Source organism: Humulus lupulus, chromosome 5, assembly GCF_963169125.1.
Source record: "Humulus lupulus chromosome 5, drHumLupu1.1, whole genome shotgun sequence".
Taxonomy (NCBI): domain Eukaryota; kingdom Viridiplantae; phylum Streptophyta; class Magnoliopsida; order Rosales; family Cannabaceae; genus Humulus; species Humulus lupulus.
The window spans coordinates 181,119,222-181,135,658 of NC_084797.1; positions in this window are offsets into that span (position 1 = coordinate 181,119,222).

Here is a 16,437-nt window from a genome sequence, read left to right on the forward strand (position 1 = left end):
TTCAAGCTCAAGGAGGTTGATTTCCAATGGTTGAGCTCAGTAAAGTCATTGCCTAAGGACGAGGTTAACCAGAATGACGAGTTCGTGATGTGGGTCGACCTCGAAAGTGTATAAATTGTATGTTCGAGCTCGGTAATCCAGTTTGAACTCAGTTGCTATTTGAAAATCTCTATTCCTTGGGGATTTGTCATAATTTGATAATAAATCCCTATTATCATGGGATATTGTGTAATTAATTCATTTATTTTTATTTATTTCAAATTTTAATAGTAATTTCCCGAAATAACAGGGAAGATATTTTGTAAACCAGTCTATAAATAGACTGGAGAAATTCATTTGTGGACAGGGACAATTTGGTAATAGGAATACTCTACGAAGGTTGCTTTCTAAAAAGCTTTGAGAGAATTCCACTATTCAATAATATTGACTCGTGGACTAGGAAGATTTTAGCTGCTGAATCACGTAAAATCTCATGTGTTTTTTATTAGTTCTCTTAATTCAGTGTTTAGTGCTCTTCTTATCTAAGTTGACGAAAAACAGCGTTAACAAGCACCATCCTTTTAATATTTTAACTAACAATGCCTCAATCCCAACTCAAACATAGAGAAGAATCTTGATATTCTAAGTTTATCAAATAACCCATCCATCATCATTAGATGATACTAGTTATTTACCAGAAAGTGGTTCACCTTTATAATCAACACAAAAGCGTAAAAATCCATCGACTAATTCTTCACACAAGTAAAACTTCTCATGGAAAATTCTTATTCCTAATGAAATCCTTATCCAATAATCCATATAGTGGGTCCATTAACTTCGCAAATTTTTTTGGTGCTATAGAGTAAGGTGCACTGGAAGTTTATTGAGCTTAGGGACTATAATCAATAAAAAATTGAACCTCCACAATTCAGGTGGTATTTCCAACTAATCATCAGAATCACATCTGCATTTCTATCCACCACCGACATCCAAGGGAACTAATATGAAGTCCTAGAAAATTTCTCATTTGCATACTTTTCCCATAACTCCAAGTTTTTCTCCCAACTAAACATGCATTTTGAAAAATAGGGTTTTTCTTTACAACACTCACATTGGCTCAATGGACGCTGAATTCATCGCTTGATAATAAAAGAGTCACTCACTTACTTGAATCAACTATGGTTTGGTACATCCACTACCAACTCATACCAAATATTATATCCATTTTTCCAAAGGGCAACGCTAATAGATTTGTCATAGCTTGTGCTACTTCAACACAATTCAACTTCTACCGACAATGCGTGATAACCTCACTATGTGATTCCACAAGAACAAAGGGTTTCACATCTCAATCCAACATGCTAATAACAATCAAGGTATGAACGAATGAGATACACCAGCATTAGACAAGACACAGATTCATGAGTGTGAGATGAATACCATATCTACCACAACTTCTTGGCCTAAACCTCCACACACATCCTCATTAGCAATAGCAATGGATTGAAAAACAACCATTTCTTTTCTTATGGCCTTGCTAACCACAACCAAAATAACCATTTTGGAAAATAGGAGTCGTCCTAGAAGGCCAAATATTTATACCAATTTCCCATGTTTATTTTTTTAACCATTTTATCGTCCTTAAATCTCCTTGGTCATCTTGCAATTTATCCTCCATCAAGTGTCAATTTCATATTCCTGAAACTCATATTCCCAAGTTTCAATATGAAGCATTCACAACACGTAATCCTTCGAGTTAAGATAGGATATCGATTTGGTTAAAAGCTCCAACTTTAGGCGACTTAGAAACATGTGAATAAGAATGATGGTTCTTAATCATATCACGAGCATAAATGGAGAATTCCACCATGCCTCTATCACCATATCCTTTGGTTGCTACAAATCAACAAGAATAACTCGATACCCAACTTGCGTCCGAAGACTAACGATTTTCTTAATTGTCAATATGCGTCTACAAGCCACTAGGGTCCTATCCCTAATGAGTATATGACATCCAAAGTTTCCAAAATGCTTGAAGATAATGGTATTGCAACTAACATTACCTTAATACAAGATTCTATAGCTAATAGTTGAGTGGGGAATAGATGCTTTCTATAGACATAATTTTTTTCTCATATGAAAATATTTTATTTTAAAATAAATAAAAAATATTTGGTGACACACTCCGAGGTATTTAAACCTGGTGCTCTGATACTATTTTTCTATCATGACCCGAGCCCTAGGCAGTGGCAGATGGTCAACAGTCAAACTTTGACTCTTGTTGGAGAAAAATGCTTATAAGTGATCCTTTAATTTATACCATAAACTACTATAATCATAAGTACAAAAATAATGAAATAAATCCTATTATTATATTGAAAATAATAGTAATAAAATTAGGACCACTCTCATTATATATTCATTTAAAAGTAATATTCCCACACTTATGCAATCACCAAATGGTTAAATTTAATAAGTTACAAGTCATAAAAATATACCTAGCATCTGTGATTCCTCATACTAAATAATATAGCTCAATTCAATTTATATACCTAAATAGAATTAGGGATAATTCCCAAGTCATACACATTTCCTTGAAACCAAGAAATCTAGATTGGACTAAACTAAAAAAAATCGAAACACTGGATCCTCATCCGTCCTGGTATCCACTAGTCAACTGAATGTTTTTCTTGGAAGGGATAAATAGGAGGTGAGCTTATAAAGCCCAGTAGGAAAACAACTAATCATAGATGACTCATCGTTTTAATAAAAATCCCTGCATGGTTAGCCTTTAAAACATTACATATCATCATGTGTAAGCAAAAACAGAGAGACCACAAATAATCACAAGAGAAAAACTACACATGGACATCACACCATCCACTAGATCCCTAAATCCCGATACAAATCATAGAAAACAACAATCTAAATCGGGTCGTCGGGCCTGATAATCACCACAGGATGTGGCTCAGCTCACATCCCATATACAAATGCTAGGTATTTACACCTATAGGTGGGTGAACACCTGACCTATCTATGATGACATGAATACTAGGTCGTGAAACAACAATATGCACAAATCATGATCAATATGACTCTCAATAGTATAACCAAATGCAGACAAATAAAATAACAAAAGAACATATTCCTTTTATTTTAGAAAATTGGGCAGCATAACAGTTGCATATGAATAAAACCCAAAATCATAACCTGCATAGATAAGCATATAAAAATGTATTTGTCACTCAATGCCCTCGAAACTGTCCAAAACAACATGCAGGTTAAATTTTCAATTATTCAAACATTTTATAAATAAAAAATTAGAATATGTCTAATGTTATTCGATACATATAAAATAAGTCCAATAGTCAAGTTGAGTCCCTACCTCCTTAGAATTGTCAACCCGAGACCAAAGCCACACTCCTAAGCTTAACGATGATTTTAGAGTAATTTAGTCTAACTTTAATATCACATTTTTCTTACGTGCATCAAATGGGCAAATGATTATCATTATTTCATTCCTTATTCAAAATCCTGTCCAACGACATATAATATGATTGTTATCCCCAAAATTTTGTTCAATGACGTGGCAATCAGATAGAGAAGTGGCAATACATGGTAAGTAAATGACACATTACTAGTCAATAAATGTGTTATTTAAAGAAGTAAAAAGGTTGAGACTTGACATGGGGAGTTGTGATATTACTGGTCAGGAAATAAATTTAGCTGGTCAGAAGTGATTTGCCCGACCAGTGATGTGCCATGCCCGACCAGCGATGTGCTTTGGTTGACTGTGCCATGCCCAACCAGTAATGTTCCATGCCTGACCAGTGGTATGCTTTGGCCAACCAGTGATGTGCCATCGCTCGGCCAGTGGTGTGCCATGCCCGACCAGTGAGGTTTATTGGCCGACCAATCACTTCAGGGAATGAATTTGGTCGATTGACGGATCAGAATCTCAGGAGTTAACCGTCCAGTGACTCTTCAGTAAAGCCTCAGTAATAGCTTCAACCCGAATTATTTGTAACTGCCGCGTAAATCTCTCAAATATCCCGAAGTAATAGCTATATTGTTGTAATTTAAATTTGTTTATTATTTATTAATTAAGGTTGGTTGGAATAACCAAGGACCCCGTCAAACGAGATATTTCTCGTGTACAATCATGAGCCTATAAATAAAGAACTCATGGTATCATTTTAGGGGATCTGATCTTTTTGAGACTTGGAGACTCTCTAATTTTGAGACTCTGGGACTGTTACTTAGGGCATTTTCTGAGATAGCTTAGAGAGAGAAAGCTTGTATTCTCTAGAAAGAGAAACTCTGTATTTTTCTACTTACACTTAACAAACTCAGTTGGCTCAGGTTCATCTGATCTTAAGTGTAGGATACATATATCACAATTCCAAGTGGATTAGGCTATTACCAACAAATTGGGGCTAAACCACTATAAAATTACTTGTGTTATTTATTTTCTATTCAATGTTTATTGTCATTTTTGTGTCTACTCGCAATTGGCTAAAATTTTGGTCAACAATGACTATATTTAAAATTTTAAGTTTTGAAACCTCATCCAAGCGGTGCACAGTGGCAGACGGTGGCGACAGTGAGCGGTGCACCGACAATGTCAACGAAGGTAGGCATGGCACATATCAAAATGACTTCGTCGATGACTACATCACAAATGTGGAACCCGTTAGTCCAAATAGCCACCGGTGTCACCAAAAAATGCTCCCAAGGGGGCAAAGATTCCAAAATCTCATCGGAGAAAAGAATGACTTAGTAGGTTTTGTTCCTCTCTCCATGCTCGTTCCAACAGTACCAAGCATTCATTGAGTGGTGGTTGGAGTTTTCTAGAAAATTCAGTCCAAGCTTTAACGACAAAACTTTGACTGGCCGCTTGGCGCTTGTTTTCATCGGCAGCTTCTGAACATCACTGGGTAGCACGTGGGAGAAGACTACGGCAGGGATTCTCCATCCATGGTGGCTTCCATGGCTGCCGAGGAGAAGGAAAAAGAGAAAAAAAAAAAAGGAACAAGAAGAAGAGTCGGGGGATTGGGGGAGGGAGAAGAAAAAGGAGAAAAAAATTAAATAAGGAAAAGAGGGTCCCACCACTTAAATTTAAAACAATATTTTAATATATAAAAAAAGAGTGGGTTTTACAATGTTAGTGATGAATTATTAGTGGTAAATTTATAATAAGTGATTTTGTACATGTCATAATTTTATAATATTCTTTTATAATTATAGATGCTAATTTTTATAATAAGTAATTTTGTATTTATATGAAATCTGTTATTTGCATTTCTTAGATATGTCGATAGTCGTTGCTCAATCTCATGGGGTGATGAACGATCTGATCCATCTCGGACCATCACATATTCTTGCTGATTGTGAGCTAGATAATTATACATTATTTTATTTTATTTTATTGAAGTAGGTTATTAATTTTTATGTTTACATATGAAATTATAAATATTTAATTTTTAAATAATAGATGCTTCGAAAAAATGTGAACGACTTAAAGGATTAACCACAAGAGAGGAGAGGGAAAAATTAAAGCATCCTTTACCTCTTAAGTGGGATGTGAGAGGACAAGCTTATAAAGAGGAAGGAGATTACACATCTTGTTTCAATAGGGAGGTAGGGTTACTGGTGAGACAACATACAGATCCTGAATGTAAAGATTGTGCAAGCATTCTAAAGGCCTCTAAAAGAAGGATACTACAACGGCTAGAGGTAAATAATTTTATATTTATGTTTATTTTCTTTAATTACATATCATATTTACTAATATACATTTGTTACCTAGGATGATCTTTTTGACATCGGATGACAAAGATATGAAGTAGAGCACCTCCCAGAAATCTTGCAAGGAATAGAAAATTCTTGTGCAAAATGGTATGCAGCATGGAAGCAGGGTTAGCATCTTAAGAAATTTGGGTCCACAAATCAATACACTTGATGTTCAGCGGAGCAGTGACAGAAGTACGAGTACTCCTCACGCCCAGAAGTGAAGGTATTCTCATTTGTCAATTTTAGTTAACATTTTTAATTTAACATACTAATAACAAGCATCCTTTTTTGTAGAAACGTTCTTTGATCAACTCGGCAAATAGGAAAAAGATGAAAGAACTAAGTCACAGGGGTTCTCAGTCCATACTAGATTTACGATACAAAAAAGTATGTTAATGCCCTTGTAAATTTTTTTCTCTTATTTACTTTTTCTTTTATTAATTTTGACAAAGTTTATTTCTTTTTTTTTTTATGTATGTGATAGCGCAATATCGAGACTGGGAAACATGTACCGACCGCAGATGCTTAAATAAGTACTCTCCACAAACAAGGCACAGGGTGGGTGACAGAAACTGTCGAACAAACTTGGGTATATTAACTTTTTTTTTTAACATATTTGAGTTTTTTTACTTTGTTAATTTTCAATTCATAACTTTTTCTTTTGTGTATGGTAGGAAAAATTATGTGTTGTTCGTCAGATGCAAGTATCACAGTCTACCATTGAGGATCATCAACCTAGTCGACTCAACCATCAGATGATGACTTATCACTAGTGCAGTCTATCTTCGGAAAGCGTCGAGGCCATCAGATGGGTTACGGCCGCATACTTACCACAAGGGACGTTACACATTCGACATCCTATACCTAGATCCCTCCACCTCATCCATCTCAGCCACCACACCAGTCCAGAGATGATGACATGGATGAGATGCGGGAGCGCATTAGATAGTTGGAGGAACACATCAAAACTCATTGCATTGGCCCACGATCTCAAGATCCACCTTGATCACCTCAGGATCCCGATGTCGGAGAGCCGAGCTAGTAGGTCTAGAACATACTTATGTGTTTATAGTACAACTCATCTAGTTACTTTTTATTTTGAGTATAACTCATCTAGTTAACATTAACTTTGCAAAATCATATGTACATATCTACGTATTTAATGAAAGTATTTTATTATAATTTAGTCATATTCTTTATATTGAATACAAATTGTTGTTATGTTGTCTTTTATAAATAAAAATATTTAATAAATAAAAATAAAAATATATAAAAAAAAATTAACTGTTGTCGATAAAGCCAATACCGACAACATGTCATCAGTATAGACAGAGCCATAAATAAACTGGCGAGGGTTTCTACCAACAACTTAACATGGGTATATATCGACAACAAGTTGTCAATATAAACTATAACGACAACATATACAATGCCGTCGATAGAAAATAGACTTCTACCGACAAAGTTCTACTGACAACATGTTGTCGATAAATCCTCTACTGACGATATTTCGTGTTCTACTGACAACATTTATTGTTGGTGGAAACCATCTTTTTTGTAGTGTAACCCTTAACTGAAGGACTGAATTTAATAAATTTTTGTGTAAAAAAATAGAAAAAAAAGGATCACCATCGACATATGCAGGAATGTTGCAATATGACAGAAGAAGTAAAAAAAAATATCGCAAACCAAATTTAAAAATATGAGCAATTTGCTATTCTTGTCAAATTGAAGTTGTATCATTGATTTGTTTGGTTACATTTTGGTTTGTTAGAGGGTTATTTAGGTTGAGATATTGCTTTAGATTTTTTATTTGTCGATTTTATGTGTGTTATTAGGTTGAGATTTTAAATTCTGTGGTTGGGATAATGTTTTAGTGTTTATTTATGTAATGCTGGCTAAGTTTTGGTGGAAAATGGCGCAATTAATATGTTATGATATGCATGTTTTACGCTACGTTTTGATTATTGTGCCATTTCCAGGTTGGTTAGTCTATAGTTTGCATGTGTTAGTTTAGTTCATTTTATAGTTTAAGATATATAATATGGATTTAAATATTTAATCTTCGTATATAATATGATTTTGAATAACTTTTTTTAATGTTTTGTTGTTAATTATGTGGGTTTGTTATATTAAAGATATAGTTTGGTATCTATATATAATCTCACTATAAATTTGGATACTTTTTTAGTTGGTTACCAATTTTTTTTTTTTTTGTCTACATATTATTTGGTATGTTGTTGTCATTCTGTATTTTGTTTTAAAAACTATTTCATTTAAATTTGTTGAATTTGGATACTTTATGAGTTAGTCAGTGCTTTGATTACCTTTAAAATACTATTTGGTTTATGTATTTAAATTACACATGTGATATGTTGGGTACTCAAATTACATTTGTAGTTAATTACTATACTAATGTATTATTATATTTGTTTAACATTTTTTAGTATATTATTGTTAATTATATATTGAAGTGTTAGATACTATTTTATTTTCCCGATTTTGTGTTGTGATTATTTGTAGTTATATATATGTATTTTTTTTTCTTTTCATTATTTTGTTATAATCCAATGGTTATCATGTTCAATAATAATGATTATTCAGAAAAAGAATGGATTTTATGTACAGCGTAAGAATTTTAAATTTTACCATTCCATACGTTAAAAAGTTACTTTATTAATGGTGTTTTTTTTTTCCTTTTTTTTAATGTATGAGATGAAATAAATTATATTAAGAAGGTATTCAATTTTTTGAAAACTTATATATCTTAATATTTTGGATGAGAATAACACCACCCCTATTTCAATTGACAATGTTGACCAAAATAATAGACTGCGACAATACAATATTCCCTTAATGATTCTCCAAATTGTAATTTGCTCTAATGACCACTAATTACATAAGCAAACTTGTCGTATTTTAATATATCGTATTCAAAAATAAAAATAAAAAAGAACTTGATAATAGCAAGAAGACATCATTGGCATCCAATAATACATCATTACAGTGCTCATCTAGACTTCAGATGCTGATTAAAAAGGTACTTATCTTCTTTTTCTTTTTAATTTTATAAACAATATATATAGCTACATATCTCCAAGGTGTTCCCCACGACCTTTTGTTTTCAAACAAATTGATGTTTTTGTCATTTTTATCATATTAAAAACAATTTTTGTTTGCTGAATTTATTAAAAACAAGTTCACTTATCTTATTAGCTAGATCTTGATTTGTAATATCAAGGTTATCACAGCTGTTTAGTTGTAATTTATATTATAAGGAAACAAAATTTGTCTTCATACCAAAAAACTGTAATAGTTCGATGCCATATATTTCCAATATGGGACAAAACCTCTTTCTTGGCATGCATACTAATGGATCTTTCATTCAATAATTTCAAAACTTAGGCTATGTTTGATATTGTTTTCTATTTTTTGTTTTCAAAATTATGTTTTTAGAAATAAGAACAGAAAACAGTTTTTGTAGTTTTAAAAAAACAACAAGAGTTTGGTTAATGTTTTCAAAAAATAATTTTGTAGTTTTATTTAAAAAAAATCAAAAATAAAAAACTAATAAATATATTTATAAAGAGAAAAATATTTTAAAAGTTTATAATAAATAATGAGATAAAGTAATGTGAAATAAAAATTGATGAAAAATAAGAAGAGAGAAATTAATGAGAGAAATTTTGAGAAAGAAAAATTGAGAAGAGAGAAATTGATGACAAAGAAAATTGCGAGATTGAAAAAATGAGAAAAGGGAAAATTATGATATCAGAAGTGATTAGAGAGAAAATAATGAGATAATAAGTGATGAGAGAGAAAATAAGGAGCTAAAAAGTGATGTTAGAGAAAGTGGGGAGATATATTAATGAGAGATAAAATGATTTGAGATAATAATAATTAAAAAGGTTATGTGAGAAAAAAATTGACAAATTTTTTTTAGAACAACTAAAAACAATTTTATGTTGTTCTCAAAATTTTTGTTTTTATAAATTGTTTTCTGAAAACAATGCCAAACACCCTTACTTGTTTTCAGAAAACATTTTTTAGGTTTTAAAAATAAAAAATAATTTTTTAGTTAAAAAGTCGAACACCCTCTTAACTACTCATCTATAAATTTTAGAAAATTTATTATTATTATTTTCTAGAAATTTATTACACAGTTTTTTTTACTTTTAATTCAATGCTATGATAAAGTATATATAAAATGCTATAAATTATTAAGAAAGTATATAATATATTGGTAATAATAACATGTAGCTAAATAATAAACATTAGTTTATATTATCATATGTCATTCTAGTAATAATTTTTAGTTGACATTATGTAAGTATTATTTTGTTGAAACACCTAATAGATGAAATTCTTATTACAATACATAGCTAAATAGAAAAAGAAACAAAATTAGGAAAAATTACGATAACAGTGCAAAAAGAGGATAAAAAATACATTTTTTTTGGTAGAAAAGGTCTGTTTTATTCATATAAAATAAAAAGAAGAGCAATTAACTCTATTTTTAAGAGAATTTTACATAAAATGATAAACATGCTACTATATTAACTTTTTTACTGACACGCGACTTTTTTAACTTTTGAAATATTCAAAGTTTTGTTTTTTCAGTTTTACGAACTCCTAGGTACCGCTGCATCAATCTCTTTCTGCTCCGATTAGTGGATGTCGCCGCTGCCAAACGAAACATCATTTGTTCGATCCTGGAGTGGATCAAACAACTCCGTACCCGGGATCGAAACACAACTCGGGAGCTTTACCGGCTCGGTCAAATCTCGGTACTCACACGGCACCGTTCGGTCGAGGTCAGGCATGTAAGGAAACAAATCAAGTGCATGGCAGTGGAAGTGTAGAAGATGTAGGCGGTGATGTTGAACTCTCGTGCAATGTCAAAGGCGTCAATGCCGAATAGGTCAACAACGAGGTTGACGAGCTTGAAATGAGAGACCAAGGACTTGAAAATGTCACGAAGGCAGGGAGAGAGCGAGTGACGAAGGTGACAAACTTGGAGTCTCTAGGTCCATGTTGACAGGTGGAAGAAAGATGTGGTTGACAGAATGGGAAGGAAGGGACTAGAGTATCGACTTCTCGACCTAAGATGACGGAAAATCAGTAGGGATGAGGAATGTGATAGTGAAGTTGTGGTCAGAGACGAGTCGCCTAGAGAGATGAATTTGGGGTAGAGAGAGAAAATGAAAGGTTAAAGTGGTGGGTTGGTAATGGCGGAATGGAGAAGAAACATGAGTGTACAGCAGCAAATTAAGATGAATTTACCACTACTTTTATTTCCATGTGCATTTCTTGTAGATGTACAAAACCAAATGGAAAGTAGTAGAGTATAATAGATAGTTTCTATTATTCTATAATGCTACGAAGAATAATAATAATAATAATAATAAGAAAACTAGTAGAAACAAGATGACCTACCTTGTTATAATTCCAATAGCAAGTTTTCATATGTCTTATTCTAAAGGGAAGTCTTTATTGGGACTCACTTTTTTTTAGGGGCTCTATTGGGACCCACTTTTCACAAGTCAAAATCACATTTTTCTTCTGGTTCACATTTTATATTGATTATTTAATTTATTGAGTTAGGAAATTTAAGTTTTGTAAGTATACTTATAATTTTAGTTTATATTTAATATATGTTGGGTTGTTTTTGTGTTATTTTGTTTAGTTGTTTAGATTTATATATAGTTGTTTTCACATTGGTTATATTTATTTTTAGATGTTTTAAGTTTATATATAGTTGTTATGTTGTTGTGTTGATGTCTAATTGTTGTTTATTTATTTAAGATATATTTTGATTTTTTTTACACAAAAAAAATATGTTAGTATGCAATGGGTTGACTTCTAGTTGTTCTTCATTTGTTGTTTTTAAATGTGTGTAGTATGCAGTAAGTTCATGTTTAATTGTTGTCTTATTGTTGTTTTTTTACTGTTTAGATTTTATGTATAGTTGTTTTCATGTTAGTTTTTGGTTGTTTAAGTTTATTTATAGTTGATCTATTATTGTGTTGTTGTCTATTTGTTATTATTGGTTGTTTGCAGATATATTTTGATTCTATAAAAAATTGGGTTAATATTTAATTGTTGTCTTATTGTTGTTTTTTAGTTGTTTTATTGACACCGTTTTTTTATAAATATAAAACTTTACAAATGTATTTTTGAAAACTTAAAGTAGTATTTTTTAAGAAAAAAAATCAGAGATAGTAAAAAAATAAATAAAAAAGCATATTTTTGAAAAAATCTCATTTTTTAATACTATGTTTCTTGATATAGGCGTTGATCATGATTATGAAAGATTAGAATCATATAAATAGAATTTAATGTCAATACACAGGAATTTTTTTGGACCAGTGATTATATATGATTAATTTAAAATGCAGATAAACTTTAGTATCCGGTTTCTTTATATTATTATACTAAAAATCATTTTTTTTATCATCTATTCTTGGATATCTCTTCTCTTATAAAAACATATAAATATTAATATAGGATATCTAGTTATAAAACTACTTAACTAATTTAAAATTCTTTTTTCATTATTAAAGAGTATAACCATGAGATAAATAAACATATAAAAATGGTAGACTATGTAAAAAGCAATCTTACTTCCTTTTATTTAATCACTGACAAAAAAGAACAAATAGAATAAATCGCAAATAAATTTACAGGGTCAAATACTAAAAAATTTTACATGTTCGCGAAAAGTAGCATCATAAATATTAATTATTTGACTCAAAATACAGGACTGTGATGCTTATAATTATAAACAAGTGATTAAATATATATATATATATATGATATAGTAAATCTTCACTAGATTTTGTAATTATATATATATAAAAATTATATTCTAAAAATAATTACATTTCTTTCAGATTGTATATATGTATTGTTTTCTTATGATTAAGGAACACAAACAATTCATTAAAAAATAAAAGGTAGACTATATATATTGATATTTATGGCATGCGATAAATATAATGAAAGATAAAAGGTGTGTGTTTAGCCACTAGCAACAACTGTTCTTTTGTTTGTCATTATATTTAATTCAAGTTCTATATATTAATGGAATTTAACAAAAGCATATATGCACAATTAACGTGTAGCCACTACTAAAAAAAAAAATTTAGGGCTCGCAAAAAGTTTTTAGGACTCACGTAAAATGTGAGGTTTTTTAGGACTGCGAGCCCTAAAAGAATATTTTAGAGCTTGTTGACTTCAGTTTTCGTCAACTTATAATAAAAGAGTAATTAAACAAAATATACGAGAGGAAACAAGTAACATGGACACGATTTTTTATGTGGCTCAGCAGTTAAAATCTGCTTAGTCCACAAGTCTGTGTTATTAACTTCTTAGAATTCTCTGATAGCTTTCTGAAACCAACTGTACAAAGTTTTCCCAATATCAATTTCTTAGTCCCTAAAAATGAATTATCCCACTCTATTTATAGAGTGGTTTACCGAACCTCTTCCCACAGATTTCGGGAAGTCATTCTACAAATCAATTAAAATAATGCCATTAAATGCATTAGTTACTATGTACGCGGTAATATCCCATGATATTTGAGATTTAATAACAAATTACATACAATCCCTTAAACATAGGGATTTTACAACAACAACACGTCCACACACAGCTAATGAGCTTGGATGCTAGATTCTCACGCCTTCGAGACCGTTTGCCTATTGCGAGCTCATCATCTTGGTTCGCCTATGTTCCCAACAAGTGATGTTGATGAGACCATCCTCTTCGAGCTTACAATACTCGAGCTCGGATTGTCTTGTCTGAGGGCAGGAAATAAATCAAGAAATTTATACAAGTGTTGAACCATTGCCATTGCGAGTTGCGAGCCTAACTTATAACCTCGGAACACCTCCGAGACCACACAGTTACCGAGCTCACCAATCCGACGTTGTCACTTACTGCTTAGCGAGACTGTCTCTGATTTGCTAATCACATGACGACTGTGCTGGTCTCGAGCCTACACCTTACGAGCCTGAGCTTCGAGATCAAACTTCCCATTCTCGAAATCTGGGTGTAACATTCTGTCCCCTCAAAAATATCAGCTCGAATCCCATGAGAAGGAAACTTTTGAACTGCCTCTTTCAAAAACTGAGCCACTTAATACACTTGAGTGTGGACACGCGTCAATCACGGGTTGCTCAATCAGAGTACTCGAGTACTTTTTCACTATACCCACGTCTATTCGCCTACCAACTTTTTGCCGTCATTGCCACGTTTGCACCCGACCGTTCTATCAGATACAAAGTCAAGCCATTGGTCCAGATTCGACCCTTGACATTCACTAGGGTCTATAAATATGCCCATTTCATCTTCCTCGTTTTACTTTTACCTCTTCACGTTTTAAGTTTCAAAGAGAAAAAACCAAAAACTAAATAACTTGTTTCATCTTTGCATGTTTTCCAAACCGAAGAGACAAAACACCCTTGGCTTTTTCGACTCCGTGAGAGCTTCCTTGACACCACTCCTTCAGTCGTCGATCTCACTGTACCCTCAGAAGTTTGTGTGTAAGTTCCCGTTCTTCACCCTTGCTCTATTATTCACGTGTTTTTCAGCTGTATGAATGTATTCACTAGTTTCTTTTTCTAGCTTTTACAAAGTTGTTCATCTGATATTACCCAAAATTTTGGTTCAAAATCATAGATTTAAAACTCAGATTTAGTGCAAAAAATGTAAAAATAGGGTGTTTCAGATTACGGGAAGTATATCGTGTAAGCCAAGAAATGGGATCCTGAATTAGGGTTTTTAATTGCACAAATCCCAAAATTATTACCTTTTTGGGCAACCGTCAACTTTTCCCCTAAAAATCCGGGATTCTCCAAATGAACCCACACTTTCCTACTCGCACGTCAAATACACGCTTGAAGCCCGAAATGTACAATAGTTCGGGGTTCTTCCTCGAATTCGACCTGTCCTTTCGAGACCTCGGTCTCAATCGAGCTTACTCTGTGATCTTGAGCCTTCGAGCTCGAAGCACAAAAACTATACTCTGATTTCTTGTGTGCCTGGCCCTCACCCTTTTCTTTCTTGTTAGATGTCACAAAATTCTGATAATCGGTGGGGGTCAGTGCTCACAATCTCTTATTCTCCATCAACTCCCAGTCCAGAATCTCCCTTCACTCTGAACCAGCGGCTGATACACGAGCACCGCACGAGGTGTGAACAAGAGGATATATGAGCCCATTTCCAACGTCAGATTGACGAGGTCGAGGAAAGAAAAAGGAAGAAACTTCAGGTCGCGATTTATCCAGATCCAGACCCCGAGCTCAGACCTATCCCTCTCAATCCCAAACTCAAAGTCACCATTGCTTATGAGCCTGGTGCACTTTCCTTTTCTCTGATGGAGGACTTTTCAAACCGCCCTTCTACCTCGCAAGTTGCTGCCATTCCTACCTCCAGAGAGTAATTCTTCGAGGCCAAGCATTATTGGAGCTTGATCACTTCGATAGGCCAAGTTTCTGACATCCTAGCTTGCCACTACTTGAGACTATCCGGCACACTGATGTGTAGAGCTGTAACTCCAAACGAGTGGAGCTGCTACACCCTGGGTGATGGCCGACCCGATAATAAGATTAAGCTCGCGGCCTGGAGTTGCGAGCATATGAAGGAAGGGGCTCCTCTTCCCCTGAAATCATTTTTTAAGGATTTTCTGGACTTTTTCGGGCTCGTGCCCTTCCAACTTCAAACCAATTCATATAGGGTTTTGTCTGCCCTAAGGTCTCTATACCACGAGCTAAAGTGGGAAGGACCCTCAACAAAAGAGATTCTCTATCTCTTTTGTTTGAAAAGCAACCCCTCCCGAGCGTGGGGAGGAGATGGCTTCTACTATCTATCGAGCTACCCAAAGAAGAAGAAGATCTTCGAGGACATGCCGAACCATCCTCCAAACTTCAAGTTGGTCTTCTTCTTGCCTTTCTCCCTCAAAATTCTATTCGTTCCAATGAATTTGTAAGTACACATACTTATTTATTTCTTGCTCGATTAATGATTAGGCTCAAACTAGTGACACATATCCATTTCTTCAGCCAATTATCACCGTCCCACACCCTCGGACTCAATGGTGGAGCATAAGAAAGCTTTGCTCTAGCTGCCGTATAGTAGGCTCTCCCTGTCTTATCCTCTCCATGAAGATAAACTTCAAGCCTGCGGTCTCCTCGAGTAGGATCAGTCGACAAACGATGCACTTACCGTAGGTACCTTGAGTGGGAGCATGTGCCTCTTCCCACTGAGAAGCTTCCTCCAAGGCATAGTTCAACAAGCTCACGTGCCTGCTCCCTAGTGGCTTGCCGTCATGAACGCCCATGCTCGTGAAATGAAGCAAAATATGAGGCTTCGAGCTCGAGCGGTGGAGGTAAACGTTAGGAAAAATTAGATTGCCTCAATGGAAATAGGTAAGAATATTACAACTCTAGGAAATATATTACAAATAAATATTGATTGATTAAATAAAGTTACTACTCTATAAATGAAAATTACAAATAAACAAAGAAAAGGAAGAAGATGAAGAAGAAGAAGAAGAGAATAGTGAGAATACAACTCTAAGCAAAAGATTACAAGTAAAGCAAAGGTGTTTGAAACAAAATAGAAGATTACAACTCTTAAACAAAATATAAAAGTAAATAGAAC